This window comes from Piliocolobus tephrosceles, chromosome 5 (assembly GCF_002776525.5).
Source record: "Piliocolobus tephrosceles isolate RC106 chromosome 5, ASM277652v3, whole genome shotgun sequence".
Taxonomy (NCBI): Eukaryota; Metazoa; Chordata; class Mammalia; order Primates; family Cercopithecidae; genus Piliocolobus; species Piliocolobus tephrosceles.
Window position 1 is genome coordinate 140,064,985 of NC_045438.1, and position 23,988 is coordinate 140,088,972.

The window sequence follows — 23,988 nt, forward strand, 5'->3', positions numbered from 1 at the left end:
GACAATCTCAGAATCTGGGACGCACGGAAAAGGCTGGAAAATGGATGTTGGCAGAGCCTCCGACCCAGCATGGTGTGAAGTTCAGCGAAAGCTGGCGGCTGCCTCCGGGCTGAAAAGCACTTTTTTCGGAGTCATTATCGCTGCTACGTACGTCGGAGACTTGAGACTTTCTCAGGACTATCCTGGTGGGGGCAAGCAACTCTCACCGAGTCGCTGTTGGGTGGACCTTGGAGCAAGCTACCAGGAAAGGGAAGGTCCTAGAATCAAAAACGGTGCTATTGAGACTACATTCTGTTACTCGTCTAATGAAGCCACTACACAGTATCCAGTCTTGCAACCTCGGAGATAATGACATTCAATCCAGTGGACGTTCTCTAGCTGACTCTTAAATTAAAAAACTGTAATAAAACAAAGCAAAACCAACAAGAAAAATAGCAATAACATTTTATAAAAGAACCCAGGAACTTTAAGGGTCAGGGGGTGTAGCTCAGTGGTAGAGCGCGTGCTTCGCATGTACGAGGTCCCTGGTTCAATCCCTGGCACCTCCACTTTTTTCCTTTAGCCAATGCGTCCTCTTTCATTACGGACCTCCATTTACTTGGAGGAAGGAGATCTCAGGTCTTTTTGGGTGAGTGATTGGAAGAACTTGGATAACCCAAACCGCGTCTCTTAAGGAACGCGGAGCATGCCAATGTGAACTTTGAAAACACACTTGCAAGTTTGAGGGCCAGATGCTATCAGCATGCAGGGAGAGTTCGATTTGGTAGGGGCTTAGGCTTAAAGTCTTAAAGATTTTCTTCTTGACGCCGGATTTTGGCAGAGTGATGAGTCTCGTAGATAGTAAATAGATTCTCATTGAAGATTTTGACAACTGTGTGATAGAAAACACTTAGTTGAAATAAAATTGCAAGAGTATTAGTGGGTGATGGGTTAAAATTGCTTCTTCACTACATTTCTTACACTTGCCTTCTGAAAAATCAAGTTTCTTGTGTTTACAGTTGTACAATCATAAAGTAGATTTTATGAGTTAACAACACACCAAAGATCCCTGCGGTAGATGCAGCCAAAGGGGCAGTGTGTGTGTGTGTGTGTGTGTGTGTGTGTGTGTGTGGTGGCGGGTGGGGAACAGTTTAAGCATAGACAGATGCCTAAGTTTCTTGAGTTTCCTAAAATAAACACTGGCCGTATAAACAAGGGGCCAGTAAAAATGATAAGACTGAAGAACTACTTTGTTTCTAAGCATAGTTCTGCACTGGAGGAATGTACCAAAATCAGTTCCATTTTTGTTTCCTTTTGGATGCTAGTTCACTTATCAAAGCAGGGGACAAAAAGTGAAAAAGTTGGAATTCTGCAGAGTTTACATCTGGAGCTCTGGATTTTCCCATGTCTGAGGAGAAGGCCTTTGAAGTGAGGGTAGCAGGAAGACTGGAAATGCATTGATATAGATTTCTCGAAAACATAATAAAACTTGGCCTTAGACTGATTTTGGACCCTGGGATTCATTGTTCTGCTTCACATATCTTCCTACCTGTCAGCTTGCTCCAAGGTCCGCTCCACAGGCGACTCCCTGGCGAGCACTTCCATTCACAAAGCCCCAGGAATGAAGCATTTTCTTGCCTCTTCAAGTTGCCCCTTTCTCTCAACTTCTTCTTCTGCCTAAGGACACCAAAGGTAACACAAAAAGAAAATCAGCCGGGCGCGGTGGCTCAAGCCTGTAATCCCAGCACTTCGGGAGGCCAAGACGGGCGGATCACGAGGTCAGGAGATCGAGACCATCCTGGCTAACACAGTGAAACCCAGTCTCTACTAAAAAATACAAAAAAACTAGCCGGGCGAGGTGGCGGGCGCCTGTAGTCCCAGCTACTCGGGAGGCCTAGCCAGGAGAATGGCGTAAACCCGGGAGGTCGAGCTTGCAGTGAGCCAATATCCAGACACTGCACTCCAGCCTGGGCGACAGAGCGAGACTCCGTCTCAAAAAAAAAAAAAAAGAAAAGAAAAGAAAAAAAAGAAAAGAAAAGAAAAAAAAATTAAAGAAGTCAAGTTAAATGCTGCTTGGGGAACTTTAGGTCCTTACGGAGGATGTAAAACAGAAATGTAAAGAATTCACAAAACCTAGCCTGAAATGCAGAGCGACAGCGTGTGTCTGGCACACCTGGGGTGGTCACCCAGCCGGGGACCCTCAGCTGCTTTTCCATCGCGGAAGCTCGGATCTGAAAGAGAGTAGGCGGGGTAGGGAGGAGGAGGGGGAATGCTGCCGTCGGATACATAGCCTCTTTCAGATGGGATTCTCTCTGGAATCAGGAGAGGACAAGGGAGGTATGTGGACTGGGGCACGATCTATGCAAGGAACTAACACTTTGTACGCCTGGTGAGCGTCTCAAACGTGATCTGACACAGCTCAAAGGGTCGACGCTGTCATCCTCTTGCCACCGTTTTGTGTGACAGTCAACCCAGACATGAGTTTTGGATGACGACCGAAAGCACAGTCTAGGCGAGGCCGGGCAGTAAGTTACATCATTTAGAAAGCTCCCCAGATTGGAAATCCGGCAGATTTGGGAAATCCTGCCCTGGAAAATCAAGAATTCAAGCTGGATGGAGTGGGCTGAGTTATTGGTAAGTCGTCGCCTAGGAGGAGGCAGTGAGGAGATCAGAAGGGGAAGGGTGATTGGAGAGAGGGGTGAGGCGAGATTGGGGTCAGCAAAACGGGCAGATGAGGGCTTGAATATGGATCTTTAGGCACGTAAGGGATTTGGATGGATAAGTAAGAAAGACATGTCCAGGCTCTGCACGTCTTCTCTGAGTCCTCTAGGTACGAAAAAATATTACAGTCTTGTGTATTTGAAAGAAAGTGGGCCAAAACCTTTCGTGCCCTAGGAAGATACCATTCATTTTTACCCAAACTGTCGGCTTTTGAGAGCGTCTTCGGGCTGTTTACAGAGCCGAACTCTTCAGGACATTCCCGCGTGGCTAGGTTTCGTTTGAGGTGTAGTAGTGGCTGGTATTGGTGGCTTTCGAAAAAAGCCAGATGATTGTGGTGGTAGTAGGTTGGTGAGTGTAGAAATGGGATTTGCCGGCTGTTTTTGGTTTGAGTATGTGAGGTAGTTCTGAAAGCGGTTGTTTTCCTTTGGAATGGAAGACAAAGTTGACGATAACTGAATGTATTTCTCTGTACTTACCCTATGAGGGGAATGTCCCTGTCGTGAGCCCAGGTAGCTCAGCTGGTAGAGCTATTAAACGTTTAGCATGAGGATTCAGGGTTCAAGTCCTTTCCTTGTGCGGGGGTGAGGCCTTGGCCTTCTGCTTATGAGTGTTTTATATGCCAAAAAAGCATTTAAATTCACCTTGCTCCATTCTGGACATTTGAATTTGAGCTGTTAGGCCAGAAAGATAATGGCTGAAGCCATTAATCATAGGTTTCTGGTGCTTGGGATTTTGTTTAAAGGCAAAAATTAAGGAGAGGCCGGGCACGGTGGCTCACGCCTCTGATTCCAGTACTTTGGGAGGCAGAGGTGGGCAGATGGCTTGAGCCCAGGAGTTCAAGACCAGTCTGTCTAATATGGCAAAACCCCGTCTTTACAAAAAATGAAAATAATAAAAAATTGCTGGGTGTGGTGGTGCATGCCGGTGGTCCTAGGTACTTGGGAAGCTTAGGTGAGAGGATCACCAGAGCCCTGGAAGGTTGAGGCTGCAGTGAGCCATGATTGCACCACTGAACTTCTGAACAATACAGTGAGACCCTGTCTCAAATAAATAAATAGAGCAATGCTTTGTTTGAAAAGCAGAAAAGGGGATACATCCTCAAAATATAAACCCCGTCTTCATCCTGGTGTAGGTAGTGGTACTTTATACCACACTACAGGAAAGGAGTGCTCTCCTGTTTGTTGTTAGGTTTTCATTTTGCTTTGTGGGCATTGGATGGGGCCAGAAGGTGGGGAGGAGCTTGAGTTTAAACATGATTAATTTAAGATGCCTACAAATTTAAGATTCAGTCTTGTGAATGTGTTTGACAAGCACAGTCTAACAACTCTGAGACTGCAACTCTGCAGGAATCCCTGACTGGGATTCTTATTATGTAGCCACAGAGGAGAGCAACAATAGGTAGAGTGAGAATTGAAAGGGTTAATTGTGATTTGAAGATTGGGAGCTCATTCATGGTATTCATGGAAAACCTTGTGTGAGCTACAGTGATCTTAGCTGTGTATTCATTCAGGATAGCATAATGTTCTTGGAACCTACTTAGAAATCCCAGGAAATTATTAGAAATCCAGGTGAGGTTATTGCTCTCTGCTTTTTGCCCTCTGCAGCCCTTATGAGACTATTTTCATGTTCAGAGACATCGCATGAAGTAGTTTTGAACCTGAAAGGATCCCACTTGTCTGGCGGATGTCTCTTGGTTGGTCCAAAAGGCTCATCAGACTGCTAGAATATGAGAATAGAAAACAGAGAAAGGACAGGTCTCACCAAGGGAGACAACTAAGGTGGTGTCATACCTACAGGTGTACAGCAGAGATGAAGCAGGTTTTAACTTGACTTGCAGTGTAGAGCACAACTAGCATGATGTCTAGTGTCCCTGGCAAATGATTACTTTCCATTGTGACTAGAGCAAACTGTATTCAAAATGGACTCATATATTCCAAATATGAAATATTTTTTTCCTGTCTGCCCTTAGCTGTATATCCAAAATTATTTAATTTTTTTTTTTTTTGTGGCAAGGTCCAGTCTTTCTTTATATAGCATTATTAAAACATCTATTTAATGGGAAGTTGTGGGATTAGCTCATAAATTACAGAATTTTCTGAAAAACCCAACATTTTACTCAGAAGACAGAACATACCTATGCTCAAAATACAGTATTCAGAAAACCCTAAAACATATGTAGCATATGTCTAACTACTTGTGTCCTACAAGAAAATAGAAGCCCATTGGGTGCTGTTTTGGAAGGAGTCCCATAGAAAGCATGTTAGAATATAATATGAGTGTGTTGGAATATCGTTGTACACACCAAGCATGATGTTCTTTGATATCATAAAGATCCTTTTACATGGTCCGGGTTTTTGTTTGTTTTGTTTTGTTTTGTTTTTGAGACAGAGTCTCACTCTGTCACCCAGGCTGGAGTGCAGTGGTGTGATCTCTGCTCACTGAAACCTCCTTCTCCTGGGTTCAAGTGGTTTTCCTGACTCAGACTCCCGAGTAGCTAGGACTACTTGCTGTGCACCACCACTCCCAGCTAATTTTTGTATTTTCGGTAAACACAGGGTTTCAGCATGTTGGCCAGGCTAGTCTCAAACTCCTGACCTCAAGTGATCTGCCTGCCCAGGCCTCCAAAAGTGCAGGAATTACAGGCGTGGGTCACCATGCCAGGCCAACACGGTCCTGTTTTACAGATATAGAAAGAATAACGAAATGTGCTCCAAAATTTACCCTATGTCACCAACTTTTAAATGGCTTTACATTACATACCCAGATTATAAGACTGCAAATCATGGGCCCTTTTCTCATAACATTATACTATACTCACACACACTCATATACAGTTTTTAATGGTTCACTTTAATTTCAAGTGTTGTTAGATGTCAAAGACAGCGTTCAATTAGACAGAAAATAAATATAATATTATAGGACATTTTTTTTTTTACAAGTTTTACAAAGCCTTTTAGTCCAGGCCCATTGTAGGCATTGCAAAGGTTATTTGTTTAATGATGCTTCAACTTTTCATTTCGCATCTTTGACAAAAATTTTCCACTATATATCATAGATTAATTGCCAGAAGTTAAGTCAAGTAGCTTGTATCATTTCTGTAATTTGGCATGAAAAAGGACCAGAAGAAACAGGGCAATCATGAAGGGACCAAATCTAAGGAACATGATGGCTTTTCAATTAAGACATATGGTCGTCCTGTGCCAGAGTTGCTCTCACTTCTTTTATACAGTGGAGAGTGTAAGGACAACTTTGTTACTTGCTTTAACAATCTATTGTTTTCAAGAATCTCTTATAATAAAGTAATATTTACCAATATTGAAGGAAAAAACAAAACACCTTCTAAAATATGTGAAAACTATTATCTATAAGTAATGAACTGGGAAAGAAGAGAAAGCAATATGATTCTTCAAGGTCACTCACTCTTCCAAAAATCAATGGTCATGGTGATGAGAGTTGGGGTGGATAAACCTGAGGCAGGAACTATGGTTTATCATAAGAAATTAAATTTGCTTATATTCTTCATGATAATTCACTCAATGTTTACTGTCTTATTAGGGCTTATTTAGGAAAATATTTCAGAACCTGTGTCCTACTTATTTACCAATCAGAGAAAATAAATGTGGTGATATTACTAAATGCTTCTATATACATACACACATTCATGTAGATAATATGTATTATAGTATGCATATAAATTATGTGCACATGCAAATACACACATAACCACCCATCATGAGGTATCATTCATCCATATACTTTCCATGGATTATCTGCCCCTCCACACCTGTGGGTGTTTCTCGTTAGGTGGAATGAGATACTTTAGAAAAGAAATAAGACACAGAGACAAAGTATAGAGAAAAGCGGGGCCCAGGGGACCGGTGCTCAGCTTACAGAGGACCCACGCCGGCACCAGTCTCTGAGTTCCCTTAGTATTTATTGATAATTATCTTTACCATCTTAAATATAAAGGAGTGGCAGGACAATAGGATCATTTTAGGGAGAAAATCAGCAGTAAGACATATAGATAAAGATCTCTGTGACATGAATAAATTTAAAGGAAAATGCTGTGCCTTGAGATGCATATACAAACATCTCCATAAACCTTTTAGCAGCATTGCTCCAGCAAGTCCCACCTTATTCCTAAAGGCGATTTTCTCCTTGCTCAGTAAACAAAGCATATAATGGGGTTTTACACGGAGATGTTCCATTGCCCAGGGACGGGCAGGATTTTTAACCAGCAAGCTGCCTTCAGGTACTTGTTTAACAAAGACACATCCTGCACAGCCCAATATCCGTTAAGCCTTGAGTCACCACAGCACATGTCTCTTGCAAGGACAAGGTTGGGGGTAGGGTCACAGATTAACAGCATCTCAAATACAGAACAGAATGGAGTCTCTTATGTCTGCTTCCTTCTATATAGACACAGTAACAGGCTGATCTCTCTTTCTTTTCCCCACAATCTAATTTAATTCTAACAATAGTCATGAGTAAATATTGAGCTAAAGATTGAAATCAGATTTTGTCTTACTTTAGAGACTAATATTTTATAATTATGTAATTGATAACAAAAGTCACTTCTTAAAGTTGATAGTTATTTCTGTTGTTAAATATGTCAGCTAAGAAAAATAGCGAGATAATACAATTTCTTTAGCATGGCAAATTATGTACATTTAAAACCATAGTCATTATCTTACTGAAAATAATAATTTGGGACTAATAGAATATACAGTGAGCTCAAATAACTCAATGGGGAAAAAAATCAAATACTCCCTTTAAAAAATGGGTAAAAGATCTGAGTAGACATTTCTCAAAAGAAGACATACAAATGGCCATGAGGTACATTAAAAATGTTCTTTAGATGTTGGAATGCTCTTAAAAAATGAAAAAAATGCTCAACATCATTAATCATCAGAGAATGCAAATCAAAACTACTATGAGATACCGTCTTACCCCAGTTAAAATGGCTTTTACCCAAAAGACTGGCAATATCGTTTTTTGCTGTTGTTGTTTTGCTTTTTTTTTTTTTTTTGAGACGGAGTCTGAGATGAGTCTTGCCCTGTGACCCAGGCTGAAGTGCAATGGCACTGATCTCGGCTCACTGCAACCTCCGCCTCCTGGATTCAGACGATTCTCCTGCCTCAGCCTCCTGAGTAGCTGGGATTACAGGCGCCCACCACCACATCCAGCTAACTTTTGTATTTTTAGTAGAGACTGGGTTTCACCATGTTGGGCAGGATGGTCTCAATTTCCTGACCTTGTGATCCTCCCTCCTTGGCCTCCCAAAGTGCTGGGATTACAGGCATGAGCCACCGCGCCCAGCCGGCAATATCGAATGCTGTTGAAGATGGGGAGAAAGGGGAAATCCTTGTACACTGTTGATGGGAATGTAAATTAGTACAACCACTATGGAGAACACTATGAAGGTTCTTTGAAAAACTAAAAATAGAACTACCACATGATCTGGCAATCCCACTGCTAGGTATATATCCAAAAGAGGGAAAATCAGCATATCAAAAACGTCTCCGCACTTTAATGTTTATTGCAGCACTATTTACAATAGCACTTCCGCGTTTATTGCAGCACTACTTACAACCTAAGTGTCCATCAATGGATGAATGGAAAAAGAAAATGTGGTACCTATGTATAATGAAATATTATTCAGCTATAAAAAAGAATGAAATCCTGTCATTCACAATAACATGGATGGAACTGGAGTACATTATGTTAAGTGAAATAAGCCAGGCACAGAAAGACAAATTTTGAACATTCTCACTCATAGGTGGGAGCTAAAAATTAAAATAATTGAACTCATGGAGACAGAGAGAAGGATGATGGTTAGCAGAAGCTGGGAAGGGTAGTAGGGAGGGGGCTCTAAAGTAGGGATGGTTAAATGGGTGCAAAAATATAGTTTGATAACACAGTAAGGTGACTGTAGTCAACAATAATTTATTGTATATTTTTAAATAATTAAAAGAGTGGAATTGGAATGTTCCTAACACAAATGATAAATGTTTGAGGTGATGGATACTCAAATTACCCTGAAATTATTATTATACATTCTATGCCTGTATCAAAACAACACGTTTACCACATGTATACACCTATTATATACCCATTAAAAAAAGAAATTTAAAAAAAGAATAATTTGTCCACCCAAAGTCAGGACAAACAGCAATAATATAGGAAAAAAAGCAGCATCGATATAGAAAAAAATTACAACTTTTTTGTTAAGAAACTGCAAAATTACATTTATGTTCTGGTAATATGATTTTCTATATCAAGAAATAAATAGATGCAACAAAACCTCATGTTAAAAAGTTCATACAAAGGCTAAGTAGGAAATAAATGGATATCAATGTATTGTTATCTGTTGCTACATAATAAATAACTGTCTTTTATGAGCCAGTCTCTGAAGTCGTACAACTCATCTGGCTCATTCTAATCAATCACACATAAGAACAGTATTACACATTAAAACAACCCTGATTATGAAGCAAGATTGGCCATCAACTGATAATAAAGCTGAGTAATGAATAGATGGGAATTCATTATAATATCCTTTTGGCTTTTTTTTTTTTGAGACAGTCTTGATCTCTCACAATCTTGGGTCACTGCAACCTCTGCCTCCTGAGTTCAAGCAATTCCCCTTCCTCAGCTCCCCTAGTAGCTGAAACCACAGGGGAGCACCACCACGCCTGGCTAATTTTTGTATTTTAGGTAGAGATGGTATTTCGCCATGTTGGCCAGGCTGGTCTCAAACTCCTGACCTCAAGGGTTCTGCCCGCCTTGGCCTCCCAATGTGCTAGGAATACAGTTGTGAGCCACCGCACCTGGCCTTTTTGCTCCTTTATGTGTCAAAATAGTCTCCAATAAAGAGGAAAAGAAACAGAAAAACTACACTGATTGCCTCATAAGAAGAAATGAACAATCCAAATAGGCCTATATGAATTAGAGAAATTGAATCGATAATCAATAACCATCTAAAGCAGAAAGCATTAGGATCAGGTAGGTTCACTGGTGAACCCTAACAAATATGTTAGGAAGAAACCATACCAATTATTTCATTATGTAGTGAAAATAGAAGCAGAGAGAATAATTCCCAACTCATTCTATGAAGCCAGCATTATTCTAATACCGAAACCAGACAAAGACATTACAAAAGAAAGCCACAGTGCATATCTATCATGAACATAGAAGCAAAAATCCTCAACAAAATATTAGCAAACTGAATGCATAATATATAAAAGGAGGTCGGCTGGGGAGGCAGGGGGCTTATGGAACTCTGTACTTCCTTTGTTTTGCTGTGAACCTTAAACTGTTCTTTTAAAAAAAGATTAGTTTAAAAAAGTAATCAACGAATACCAAGTTCATTTTCTGTGTTGTGTAACATTCCAATTCAATAAACTAAGGCAGCCCACCTGTTTTTATCATCTACTGAAGAGCCAGATTTTCTTCTCAAATTGTTCAGTGATAATAAGATCCTTGCTTCATGGGAGCACCCTGCAACATGAAGTTTCCATGTCAGTGGTCATGTAGTTTTCATGCATAGTCTCTGCATCCTCACCAGTTTTTTGTTTTGTTTCGTTTTTGAGCCCGGGTCTCACACAGTGGCCCAAGCGGGAATGCCAGTGGCACGATCATGGCTCACTAAACCTCCACCTCCTGGGCTCAAATGATCCTCCTACCTCAGCCTCCTTGGTAGCTGGGACCACAGGCATATATCACCACGCCCCGCTAATTATTATTATTATCATTATTTTGTAGAGACGAGGCAGAGTCTCACTTTGTTACCCAGGCTGGTCTTGAACTCCTGGGCTCAAGTGGTTCTTCTCCTTCATCCTCCTAGTGCTAGAATTACAGGCATGAGCCACCACACCTGGCCTCACCGCTATTTTAAAAGACAATATTGAAGCAGGTTTCTATGTTTCAAGCAAGCTGCTGTGAAAGCAGAGGGAGCAAAAGACATTAAAAGATCTTAATTATCTCCCAAGTAGCCAGGGCTGAGATTTGGACCTGGTTTATGACCCTGTTTTGTGGCAGCATTTTTGACAGTCTAGAAGCAGGGTCCCTAGCAGTAGCCAAGCACATTTTTTTGTGAGGAGATGCAGCTTTATGGACTGGCCAATCCTAATCGTTATTTATTTATTTATTTACTTTTTGAGAGGGAATCGCTCTTTGTCGCCCAGGCTGGAGTGCAGTGGCGCGATCTCAGCTCACTGCAAACTCCGCCCGCCGGTTCACGCCATTCTCCTGCCTTAGCCTCCCGAGTAGCTGGGACTACAGGCGCCCGGCACCACACCCCACTAATTTTTTGTATTTTTAGTAGAGACGGGGTTTCACCGTGTTAGCCAGGCTGGTCTCGATCTCCTGACCTTGTGATCTGCCTGCCTCGGTCTCCCAAAGTGCTGGGATTACAGGCGTGAGCCTCCGCGCCCAGCCCTTAATCGTTCTCACTAGCATACAATGGGTTAACAGTTTCCTTTTGCCTTTTCCTCCTCGGTCAATAGGCGGCAGGCAGAGGCTGCGGATGTAATGGCACACCTTGCAAGCTTCCATGTCACTGTCCTGAGTTCATGAAGGTTTCATTCCTTTTTTCTTCTTTTTTGAGTCTTTATTTTTTTTAGAGCAGTTTTACGTTCACCGAAAAACTGTGTGGAAGGTACAGAAATTTCCTATATATCCCTGCCCTCACACAGGCAGAGCCTCTTCCACCAACAGTATTCTACACCAAAGTGGTACATTTGTTATAACTGATAAGCCTGCATAGACACACCATCATCACCCATAGTCCATAGCTCACTGTAGGGTTCCCTCTTGGTGTTGTGTGATTGATGGGTTTTGACAAATGCATGATGACATATATCCACCAGTATAATATTATACAGAGCATTTTCACTGCCCTAAAAATCCTGTGCTCTGTCTATTCACCCGTTACCCCTAACCCCTGGAAGCCACTAAAGTTTTTACTTTCTCCATAGCTTTACCTTTTCCGGAATACCATATAGTTGGAATCATAGTACATTGGCTTTTCAGATTGGCTTATTTAACTTAGTAATATGCATTTAAGTTTCCTCCATGTTATGTTTCCTCCATGTCTTTTAATGGTGTGACAATTCATTTCTTTTTAGCACTGAATAACATCCCATTGCCTGAATATACCACAGTTTATTTATGCATTCACCTACTGAAGATATCTCCGTTGTTTCCAAGTTTTGGCAATTATGAATAAAGCTGCTATAAACATCCATGTGCAGGGTTTTTGCATAGATGTGCTCTCAACTCCTCTGGATAGGTACCAAACAGTGTGATTGCTGGGTTGTATAATGAGAGTATGATTAGTTTTGTCAGAAACTGCCAAATTGTCTTCCAAAGCAGTTGTATCATTTTGCATTCCCACCAGCAATGAACGAGAGTTCCTGTTGCTCCACATCTTCATCAGCGTTTGGTGTTGCCAGGGTTTTGAATTTTTGCCATTCTAAAAAGTATGTAGTGGTATCATTGTTGTTTCAATTTGCATTTTCCTGATTATATATTATGTGGAAACTTTTCATATGTTTATTTGCCATCTGTGTATCTTCTTTGGTGAGTAGTCTGTTCAAATGTTTTGCATACTTTTTAATCTGGTTGTTCGTACTTTTATTGTTATCCATTGAGTTCTTTGTATATTTTGGGTACCAGTCCTTTATCAGACATGTGTTTTGCAAATAGTTTCTCTGTCTGTGGCTTGTCTTCTCATTCTCTTTGAGAGTGTGTTTCGCAGATTCGATTTTTAAATTTTTAATAAACTATAACTTATCAATTACTTCTTCCATGGATCATGTCTTTGGTGTTGTCATTTTCCGTTTGAAGAGTCGCTGTTCTGTACTGTACATCCGAAGCAAGACACAAAAACCTTTGTGCCCGCGGCTGCTGCAGTGGGGTCTCAGGGCAGAGAAGCGCTTTCAGAGGGTGGGGGCGTGGCGGCTGCCTCCGCGGGAGCGCCTGGCCAGGGCCTATCCCGTGTCCGGGGAAGGCTGTTGCGTGCAGCTTCGTTCTTCCGCGCAGCAGCCTTGCGGAGACTCAGAACGAGGTACGGAGAAAGAGCTGACGGGTGGACCAAGAAAAGAGGGAAATAAGCAAACGCACCTTCTTAAATCTAGAATTCTTGGTAAACCCAGAGTTCCCAGATAAAGCTTCGGTATCAGGTGAGCTAGATGGTATGTGTGGCCCGAGTCATTGCGTGTGGGGATAAAGGTCAGGCAGGATTTTCACGTTTTCATCTATTTGGACAGTTGCTTCTTTGAGCCGGGTCAAGCGCGTGGGGAGCCACAGCTCCCAAGGTGCATTTCATCATTCAACGTACTCAGATGGAGGGAATTTGGGTTGCATTTTCCATGAGCCTTTGGCTAGCAGAAAATTTTTCAAAAGGTCTTGAACAATCCCTCAATTCTTTCCGCCTGGGATTCAGTTGCGCCAAGAGGACTAATTGCGCTAAAGCTGTAAAAGTGTGCTCTGCTCTCTGTAACGACACAAGCTGGATGTTGCTGGTGCGTCCCGGTAGGAGGTTACTCGGGTGTAATCTGGGTTAGGCTTTAGGTGGAATTCATCCTCAGAGTTGGTCACTCCCTGGTCGAGCACGAGATAATAAAAATGCTTCGCGTTTTTAACAGGACAGGAATTCTCCCTTACGGCTAACTTGTGTGAGGGGATGTAGCTCAGTGGTAGAGCGCATGCTTCGCATGTATGAGGCCCCGGGTTCGATCCCCGGCATCTCCACGGCGACTATTTACATTAGCTTTTGTTTAATGCAGCCTCTGGCATAGAATATAAGGGGAAAAAGAAAAGAAAAGAAACTATTTTAGTCCTTTCACATATTTGCCATTATCATTTCCTTTAAATCCATCAATTCCCTGTCTTTATGTTTTTTTTCTCTTCTATTTGGTTGACTAGCCACAGGCCATATTCCTGTTTCCTGGAAACTTCCAAGGTGTTTTATTATGCAGTGAGTAGTACAAAGTCAGAGGGACAATTTAGAAATGTACTATTCCTATGAATGCATCCAGAAAGAGGGAATACAGCTGAATACTCAAGACTATTTTAAGATCCACTAAATGAGGCCCTAATCCATTCCCAGTCTCCAGTGAAAAACAATCAGTAAAATGTAGTATGTCTCCGTATCGGGCCGGGCGCGGTGGCTCAACCCTGTAATCCCAGCACTTATATATATATTTGTCTCCGTATCATAGTTTTTTTTGGGAGGTGGGGAAAGTGGAGTAGGATAAAGAAGAGTAAAGTAGCATGCTTTTTTTTAGTTTTAGTATTCAGGTGGGAGTTGCTTTCAAATTAAGGTCCACTCTAGCACCTTAAGATAATATAGATCTTGTCCTATAGTTACTAACCTGGTAACCATTTTCTCACTGCAGCTTTTCAAGGTTTTTGTGTGGGAGACCTGGTCATAAAACATTTGGGACATCTGAGAAAGTAGTAAAGGTTAGAAATAGCCTGTGGAAATGGAAGGCAGAGTTGGTTAGAAACTCACAACAGGTGGAACGCCATGGCTCATGCCTGTAATCCCAGCTACTTGGGAGACTGAAGAAGGAGAATCACTTGAACCTGGTAGGGAGAGGTTGAAGTGAGCCAAAATCGCGCCACTGCACTCCAGCCTGGGCAAAAAAGAAAATCATAACAGATTTCCTGACAACACTGAGAACCCCACTGAGGTTGCATTCTGGGCAACTGTAAGTAAATGAATTTTTAGGTTTATGTTATTTCTACATTGCACTTATGTTCATTCCTTGATTCATTTGAGTGCTTTGGAATATTGATAGTAAATTTGCTCTGTTGCTTCAGTTCACATTTAAAGATACACCAAAAATGCCAATGTGTATTTCTCTGCCATTGTTAAGAGGAAATAATTAAACATGATAGACAAGAGAGGATCACAATAATAGTGAAATATTACAATGAAACATTATAAGAGGAAATAAGGAAACATTATAAACAAGACAGGATCACAATAATAGTGAAATATTACAATGAAACATTATAAGAGGAAATAATGTAACATGATAAACAAGAACCACAATAATAGTGAAATATTACAATGAAACATTATAAGAGGAAATGAAACATTATAAACAAGAGAGGATCAAAATAATAGTGAAAGATTACAATGAAACATTGTAACAGGAATTAATAAAACATTATAAATGCAAGGATCACAATAATAAGGAAACATTACAAAAAAATTAGCTGGGCATGGTGGCGGGCACCTGTAGTCCCAGCTACTTGGGAGGCTGAGGCAGGAGAATCATTTGAATCTGGGAGGCAGAGGATTACAATCAGACTTGAATTTTACCAAGTTAATTCCATAAATAATGTGGAAAATGGATTGGGAATGGTGGTGAAATAAGATGAAAAAAAGACTTTTCAGATATTACTGGAAGAGTCCAGATGAATTTTGGTGGGGACTTTCACTGAGAAATAAATTTCAGAACATGAAGACCTGTCCTATGACCATTCTTTAGGAAACAGAATAAGAGTAGTCAGAGGCTGGAACTTTCCCAGGGGCCTGAACTGTAGTTACTGCTTACTTTTTCCAAGAGATTGATATCCAGCAAGATCTACGTCAAGGATGAAGCTATCTGTCTCAATCTCCTAATTTCTCAATTAACCTCATTTCCCACTCAGTTTTCTACTTCCAATGGGATCTTCTGGGCTGTGGGGAATGTTTAATTTACTTGGAAAACATTTGATTCGCTAAACTTACTGTCTCATATTCCTGCTATCCCAGTTACCACTCTGGATATATGTCCCTCTAATTCTCCACCTATACCTTCATCTCCATAACCCTCTGTTCTTCTGTTTCAATGATGTAGACTTGCAGTTTGTCTCTTTGCATATTTCAACTCCACTCTTTGTATCTCACATTTCCATGTTAACAACCACAATCCTTAACTACTTATCCAAATGTTCCTGCATTAACTTAAACCTAGATCTCCCTAATGCATTGCTATTTAAATTAGAAACTACACTCAGAATCAGGAAATAGGTTAGTTCCTTCTGAGGCCACATTCCAGTTTCCAAATCATTGCATTTTATTTTATTTTATTTATTTATTTTTTGAGACGGAGTCTTGCTGTGTAGCCCAGGCTGGAGTGCAGTGACCCGATCTCAGCTCACTACAAGCTCCACCTCCCGGGTTTACGCCTTTCTCCTGCCTCAGCCTCCCGAGTAGCTGGGACTACAGGCGCCCGCCACCTCGCCCAGCTAGTTTTTTGTATTTTTAGTAGAGACGGAGTTTCACCGTGTTAGCCAGGATGGTCTCGATCTCCTGACCTCGTGATCCGCCCGTCTCGGCCTCCCAAAGTGCTAGGATTACAGGCTTGAGCCACCGCGCCCGGCCTTTATTTATATTTTGAGACAGATTCTCACTCTGTTGCCAGGCTAGAGTGCAACATCCAGCTCACCGCAACCTCCGCCTCCCAGGTTCAAGCGATTCTCCTGCTTCAGCCTCCCAAGTAGCTGGGACTACAGGTGCCCGCCACCATGCCTGGGTAATTTTTTTGTATTTTTAGTACAGATGGGGTTTCACCACATTAGCAAGGCTGTCCTCAAACTCCTGACCTTGTGATCCGTCTGCCTCGGCCGTCCAAAGTGCTGGGATTACAGGCGTGAGCCACCGCGCCCGGACTGCATTTTAAAAACCCTGTTCTGGGTTGGGTACCGTGGCTCATGCCTAGCACTTTGAAAGGCCGAGGCGGGCAGATCGCTTGAGCCCAGGAGTTTCAGACTTGCTTGGGCAACAACATGATGAAACCCTGTCTCTACAAAAAACATACAAAAATTAGCCAGATGTGGTGGCATGTGCCTATAATCCCAGGTACTTGGAAGGCCCAAGTGGGAAGCCGGCCTGAGCCTGGGGAGGTGAAGGCTGCAATGAGCTGTGATTACACCACTGCATTCCAGCCTAGGCAAGAGAGTGAGACCCTGTCTCAAAACAAAAACAAAAACAAAAAAATCCTATTCTGGCCACGTGCAGTGGTTCATGCCTATAATCCCAATGCTTTGGGAGGCCGAGGAGGAGGATTGCTTGGAGCCAGGAGTTCAAGTCTAGTCTGAGCAGTATAGGTAGACTTCATTTCTAAAAAAAAAAATTAGAACAACCACTCTCCCTTAAGAAAAACCCTGTTTCTGGGAGGCTTTGCTTTATGAAACACAATCTTGGCGGGCAGGGTGGCTCACACTTGTAATCCCAGCACTTTGGGAGGACAAGGTGGGTGGATCATCTGAGGTCAGGAGTTCGAGACCAGCCTGACCAACATAGAGAAATCCTATCTCTACTAAAAATACAAAATTAGCTGGGCGTGGTGGTGCATGCCTGTAATCCCAGCTACTCCAGAGGCTGAGGCAGGAGAATCGCTTGAAACCGGGAGGTGGACGCTGGGGTGAGCCGAGATTGCACTATTGTACTCCAGCCTGGGCAACAAAAGTGCAACTCCATCCAAAAAAACCAAAAAAAAACCACAAAAAACAAAAAAACACAATCTCACATTTCTCGGCAAGAAAACTCTTCCTAATTTAACAAAGACCTAGTGCCTGGTTTCTTCCACTCACCCTTGGTGACTTCAGGGTCCATGTGGACAGATCATCCAGGACCCTAGCTTCTCATTCCTTTGTTCTCTCTTTTCCCAGTAATCTTTATTTCCACTCTGTTTAGTCACTTGCACACATGGCCATGCTCTGGACATTGTCATGTATCAGTATTATGCCAAAAGAATAAATCCATCAATATTATGCCAAAATAATATAATCCAGTATAGAGTAGTTTATAAGAACACAGACTCTGGAATGTGAATACTCATGTTTAAATCTCAGCTTTTCTACTACTGTGAGATATAAGGCAGACCATTTAATTGATTTAAACTTCAGTTTTATCATCTGTAAAATGGGGAGAAAATGATGCCAACTCACAGGACTTTGTGAACTTTAAATAAAATAATACATTTAATAGTTCTAATTATTAATAACTTACTGTGGGTAAGAACTCAATGAAAATTAAATATATAAGAATCAATTGGCTGAGTATGGTGGCTCATGCCTGTAATCCCAGCACTTTGGGAGGCTGAGGCTGGTAGATCACCTGAGGTCGGGAGTTGGAGATCAGGCTGACCAACATGGAGAAACCCCGTCTCTACTAAAAATACAAAATTAACCAGGCATGGTGCTGCAAGCCTGTAATCCCAGCTACTTGCGAGGCTGAGGCAGGAGAATCGCTTGAACCTGGGAGGCAGAGGTTGCAGTGAGCTGGGATCACACCATTGTACTCCAGTCTGGGCAACAAGAGCAAAACTCCATCGCCCAAAAAAAAAAAAAAAAAAAAAAAAGGGGGAATTGGCGCAGTGGCTTACGCCTGTAATCCCACCACTTTGGGAGGCTGAGGCTGGTGGATCACCTGAGGTCAGAAGTTCTAGACCAGCCTGGCCAACATGGTGAAACCCTGTCTCTACTAAAAACACAAAAATTAGCTGGGCGTGGTGGCAGGCACCTGTAATCCCAGCTACTCAGGGAGGCTGAGGCAGGAGAATCACTTGAACCTCGGAGGCAGGGGTTTCAGTGAACCGAGATTGCGCCATCGCACTCCAGCCTGGGGGACAAGAGCGAGACTTCATCTCAAAACAAACAAACAAACAAAAAACAAAAACAAAAACAATAAAAGAATAAATTAAGTTAAAACTTATAGGAGGACTTGTGACAACATCTTAGAACAATATACATGCTCAACAAATGTTAGCTGCTATTATTATTAATATTACTACTATCTGCATTATTTCCCTGTAACTGCCCCAAATATAATGACTTAAATCAACACAAATTGACTATCTTACATTTCTGGAGTTCAGAAGTCTGAAATGGGTTTCACTGGGCTAATATAAGGATGTCAACAGGGCTATGTTTCTTGTGGAGTCTCTAGGGAAGAATTGTCTTTTCTAGCTTTAGAGTCTGCCTGGATTGCTTGGATCATGGCTCCTTCCTCCATCTTCAAACTTCCAATCTCTGACTCTGACCCTCATGCCTCCCTCTTTCACTCATAAGGACCATTGTGATTACATTGTGCCTATCCAAATAATCCAGAATAAATGCTCCATCTCAAGGCCCTTAAATTAATCAACCTGCAACGTCCCCTTTGTCATGTAAGGTATCATGTTCACAAGTTTAGGAATTAGGACATGGACATCTTTGTGGAGGGTGGGAGGGCATTAGTCTGCCTACCATAGTATCCCTAATCTACTCTCTTTTCTGGCAACCTCATCCAGTTACTTTCTCAACTTTCGTTTATCTACGGAAATGCAACTTCCATTTCCTTAACATTTTTTTTTCTCTCTATGGATCCTTATGTTCCTACCTTTTCTTCCTTCCATATCCAGCTTAGATTCCTTGTTCTTTCCATTCAACCACATTTCAGCAATGTCCTCACACTCCTTTGTTTCATAGTGAACATCCTCCCTCAGAGTTCCAACTGTAGATGATTCCATTTGGCTCTTAATTCACCCACACAGACTATTGGGTGCTCTTAGAGAATATCATACCACGGTGAAGATTAGTGCCACTCTAAATAAGGAGTAGGCCTTCCAGTCCAGGACACCTATGCCCACAACCTCCCCTGCCTTCCCACCCACCACAAGGCCTGGAATGCTCATGCTGCTGTTACTCCTACCCCACCTATTTGAAATAAAAGCAGAGGCCAGGTGACAGCTGCACACTCTTCTAGGGGTGGGTCCAAGGGGCAGTTCTGTACTCACCATCTCCTCCTGCATAGGAATTCAACTTGGTATCATCTTCAGAGAGGAGAGAAAGAGCAAGATTAGTGAAATAATTATGGCCTTTGTTACTTTGGGTCCAGACAGGACTTTTGGAAAGTTCAGTCCAACCCTTCATTTTAGAGGCCAGGAAACCTAAGTACAGAGAAGAGAGGGGACTTACTTGTTCCCTTCAATGCTACCCCACTCACTTGCATTTCCCTAATAGGATTCATAGTAGCTACTTCCTCAAGATATTTAATCCTGCTTTCTATACCTTCAGCTGATGACTTTGCCTTAAGAATGACTTAAGATGACTTCAAACTTAAAAATACCATCAAATGAAAACCATCTTAACTTCCTTCATTAACTTATAAATGTACCTGTATTTGTATACATCCTTTTTTTTTTTTATTTCTGTCTGCTAAAATAGAAAAAATATCCCTTGTATCAGTGCTACCCAAGCTTTAATGTTTATACAGCATCACCTGTGAATTTTATTAAGATGAAAATTCCATATGTCTGGGGTAACCCCTGAGGTTCTACTTTTATTTTATTTATTTATTTATTCATTTAGAGATGGAGCTTTGCTCTGTCAACCAGGCTGGAGTGCAGTGGCACAATCTTGGCTCACTGCAACCTCTGCTCCCCAGGTTCAAGCAATTCTCCTGCCTCAGCCTCTCGAATAGCTGGGATTACAGGCGCGTGCCACCATGCCCAGCTAACTTCTGTGTTTTTAGCAGAGACAGGGTTTCAGCATCTTGGCCAGGCTGGTCTTGAACTCCTGATCCACCCGTGATCCACCCGTCTCAGCCTCCCAAAGTGCTGGGATTACAAGTGTGAGCCACCGCACCCAGCTGAGATTCTACATTTATAACTAGCTCTCAACTGATGCTGATGCTGCTGGTCTCTATGCTATACTTTTAGTGGTGAGAGCTTAAAGTGTCCACAGCTAGTTCTTAAAAGGTCCTCAGGCCATCTTGTCCTGCATTCACAGGGAATTTTTGCTGTCAATTATTCCTGCTGTCTCTATCTTCACCCTGTCCTCTGCTGGTTTCTTTTTATTACTATAAAAATGGTTCAAGTCTCTTCATATTAAAAATCTCCCCTGGCTCCACGTTCTTCTGCAACCACCACAATTTCTCTTTACTTCCAATTCCAACCACATTTTTTGAAATGGATATTTTTACGCTGTGTCTCCATTCCTCATCTTACTCTCATTTCCCAATTTTCTGAATATAAATTTGATTCTTAGACTTGCAGTGAAATGACTCTTACCAGAGTCACCAATGATTCCCATGTCTCTAAATCTAATGAACTTATTAGCCTTCACTTTACTAAACTCATTTTATCATTTGACACAAATGATTCTTGCTTTGAAAGAGCCTTGTCTTTCCAATACAATATATTGTATTGATTTCACATAAGTTATATGTAAAACTTCTGTTGTTGTTGTCAAATGTATTGTTTAGAGTTCAAATGTAGGCATGCTTTCTTCATGCTCTACACATTCTTTCTAAGCATTCTTATATATTATACTTGCTCTGCATATCCTCTGTACACTGCTATTTCTTAAATATATATCTTTAGTCTCTACCACCCTCATAAGTGTTAAGCCCATATAGCCTACAGCACATCACCACTGTATTATTCCACAGGCACCTTGCTGCCTTCCTCCCACACATATCGAATTAACCACCAAGGATGCTCAATGCTACCCTTTACTATCTCTCAAAACCATACACTACTTTCCCACTCGTTTAATCTAGTTTGCATCTCCAGAAATTCTTCTAATTTATTGTACGTATTCATAAGTCAATTTCCCTTCTGTCCTTGTGATGGCCTTTTCCGGTAAGGACCTCAATCCTGGTTAAAACCAATGATGCGGGCTAGGTGCGGTAGCTCACGCCTGTAATCCCAGCACTTTGGGAGGCCAAGGCTGGTGGATCACGGGGTCAGGAGATCAAGACCATCCTGGTTAACACGGTGAAACCCCGTCTGTACCAAAAATACAAAAAATTAGCTGGGCATGGTGGCACACGCCTGTAATCCCAGCTACTCGGGAGGCTGAGGCAGGAGAATCACTTGAATCCGGGAGGTGGAGGTTGCAGTAAGCCGAGATGGCTCCACTCCAGTCTGGGCGACAGAGCGAGACTCTGTCTCAAACAACAACAACAGCAACAACAACAAAACCCCCAAAACTAATGACGCGCCTAGTCCATATGAGTGCATGAGAAGCTCTCCTCTTAGGCCTCTGCAGATCTCACAGCCTTCAGTTAACACAGGTTAAGAGTTTAGCAACTAAGTAGAGAGGAGTGCTTATTTACCAAGATAAGAAAGAGTGAAGGGAAGAAGTTTGGAGGTAAAGAAAAAAAAAAAGGCTTTAGTTTTGAACATGTTGAGTTAGAGATGCTGATTAGATATTCATGTGGAGATGTCAAGCAGGCATGAGATCTGTGGAGGCCAAAGGGACAGCTTTTATTTTCTGAGAAACAATGTAGAGACTGGGAAAATTCAGTCTTCCCAGTGTTTATTGTCAATCAGGTTCACTCAAGCAAATGAGGGATTCAAACTTGCCTAGTTGCAATTGGTTGATACAGCTGAGCTCTGATTGGACAAGGCAGCTGAGCCCTGATAGGGTGACTTTTAAGCCCAAAACTACGTCTTGTTGATTGGATGTTTCTAGGTGATTGACTGGGGATTTCTTGCTAATTTATCTTGGCCCTGGTTACAAGAACTACTCTGGTCCAGGGTTGCAAAGCAGAATGTTTGTCACGGGTCGTGTTTTCTGAGAACCCACAGTGTAATGACTGTTCCCTCCCCTGGACCATGGCCTCTGGACCCTGTTAAATTTCGAGTTGTCTCCATTAGCCACAGGGAGTGCGGGTATTCTCTAGACTGAGGCCATTTCACAGTTGGGTGTTATCTTTTCTCTGCTGTCCAATAGAACACCACATCTATTTTATGTCAAAAGTGTATCTGGAATCCACCCACACCTCTCTTCCACTTTAAACTACCTAAGCCAAAAATGTTCACTCAGTAAATGTTGACTAAGCACTACCTAGTTGCCGGTACTCGTCTAGAAACTGTAGATACAATAGGGAACAAAGATAGACAAATTCCCTCCACTCAATGAGCTTACATTCTGGCTCAAAAAATTTCCCGGGCGTGGTCGTGGGTGCCTGTAATCCCAGCTACTCAGGAGGCTGATGCAGGAGAATTGCTTGAACCCGGGAGGTGGAGGTTGCAGTGAGCCGAGATTCCGCCATTGCACTTCAGCCTGGGCAAGAAGAACGAAACTCAGTCTCAAAAAAAAAAAAAAAAAAAAAAAAAAATTAGCCAGGCATGGTGGCGCCAGCATGTAATCCCAGCTACTTGGGAGGCTGAGGCAGGAGAATCGCTTGAACCTGGGAGACAGAGGTTGCAGTGAGCTGAGATCTGAACTCCAGCCTGGGCAACAGAGAGAGAGAGACTCTGTCTCACAATTACTACTACTACTAATAATAAATTTAAATATACATATATTACATATCATTTCCTACCTCAACTTCTGTTTCAATTAGCATATGTTTGCTTCCATTAACAGAAAACCTGACCATCAGTCATTTAAATGGGAACAGTTTATTAGTACCACATAGCAAGAGGTCAGAAGGAAGGGTTGACAAAGCACCTTAACAACATCATTAAGGACCCAGACTTCTCGAATCTTTCTGTTAGAGGAACCCCTGCTTACTAGGCCTCTGGTTTAATAAAACATGACCAGAATGAAATAGTGAGACACTTACAAGTTATCTATAAGGTTAATACTCATGATCTGAAAATAGTCACATTCTAATCTGACCACCAATTGTAATGCAGAATATTTATGGTCATACAGAACACTTCCCACCAAGCCTGCAGAATGTCCAGATGTCCTAAAAGTGCAGCCCACTTTATTGAAGGATAATGTTAATGAGCAATCTTAATGAGTTGAAGGATTAATGGTCACTGATAGAAACAGTAGCCCCTAACTTTGGTGAGCACATCTACGTATTACAAGTTTAATTATAGCTCCTCATAGTTTTTTGTGTTTTCTTTTTTCTTTCTTTCTTTTTTTTTTTTTTTTGAGAAGGAGTCTCACTTTGTTGCCCAGGCTGGAGTGCAGTGGTACGATCTCGGTTCACTGCAACCTCTGCCTCCTAGGTTCAAGCAATTCTCCTGTCTCAGCTTCCTGAGCTGGCATACAGGCGCACACCACCAAGCCTGGCTAATTTTTGTATTTTAATAGAGACAGGGTTTGCCACATTGGTCAGGCTGGTCTCGAACTCCTGACCTCAGGTGATCTGCCCGCCTCGGCCTCCCAAAGTGTTAGGATTACAGGTGTGAGCCACCACGCCCGGCCCCTCATAGTTTCTTATAAGTGAAGAAACTAACAAAGGATAGTATGTTCCTCCTCCTGCTTTCTGACACCCTACTCTGTAATGGAATAGTTTCTAATAAACTTGCCTCTTTCACTGTGCTCCATGACTCA

General features: G+C 41.9%; 2 non-coding genes across 2 annotated transcripts; both read left to right on the plus strand.

Moving 5' to 3' along the window:
• The first annotated feature begins 476 nt into the window (after positions 1-476).
• Positions 477-548, plus strand: TRNAA-CGC. Its single transcript has one exon. It is a non-coding gene; the product is annotated as a tRNA-Ala (tRNA).
• A 12,835-nt stretch (positions 549-13,383) lies between these two features.
• Positions 13,384-13,455, plus strand: TRNAA-CGC. Its single transcript has one exon. It is a non-coding gene; the product is annotated as a tRNA-Ala (tRNA).
• Positions 13,456-23,988: the final 10,533 nt, after the last annotated feature.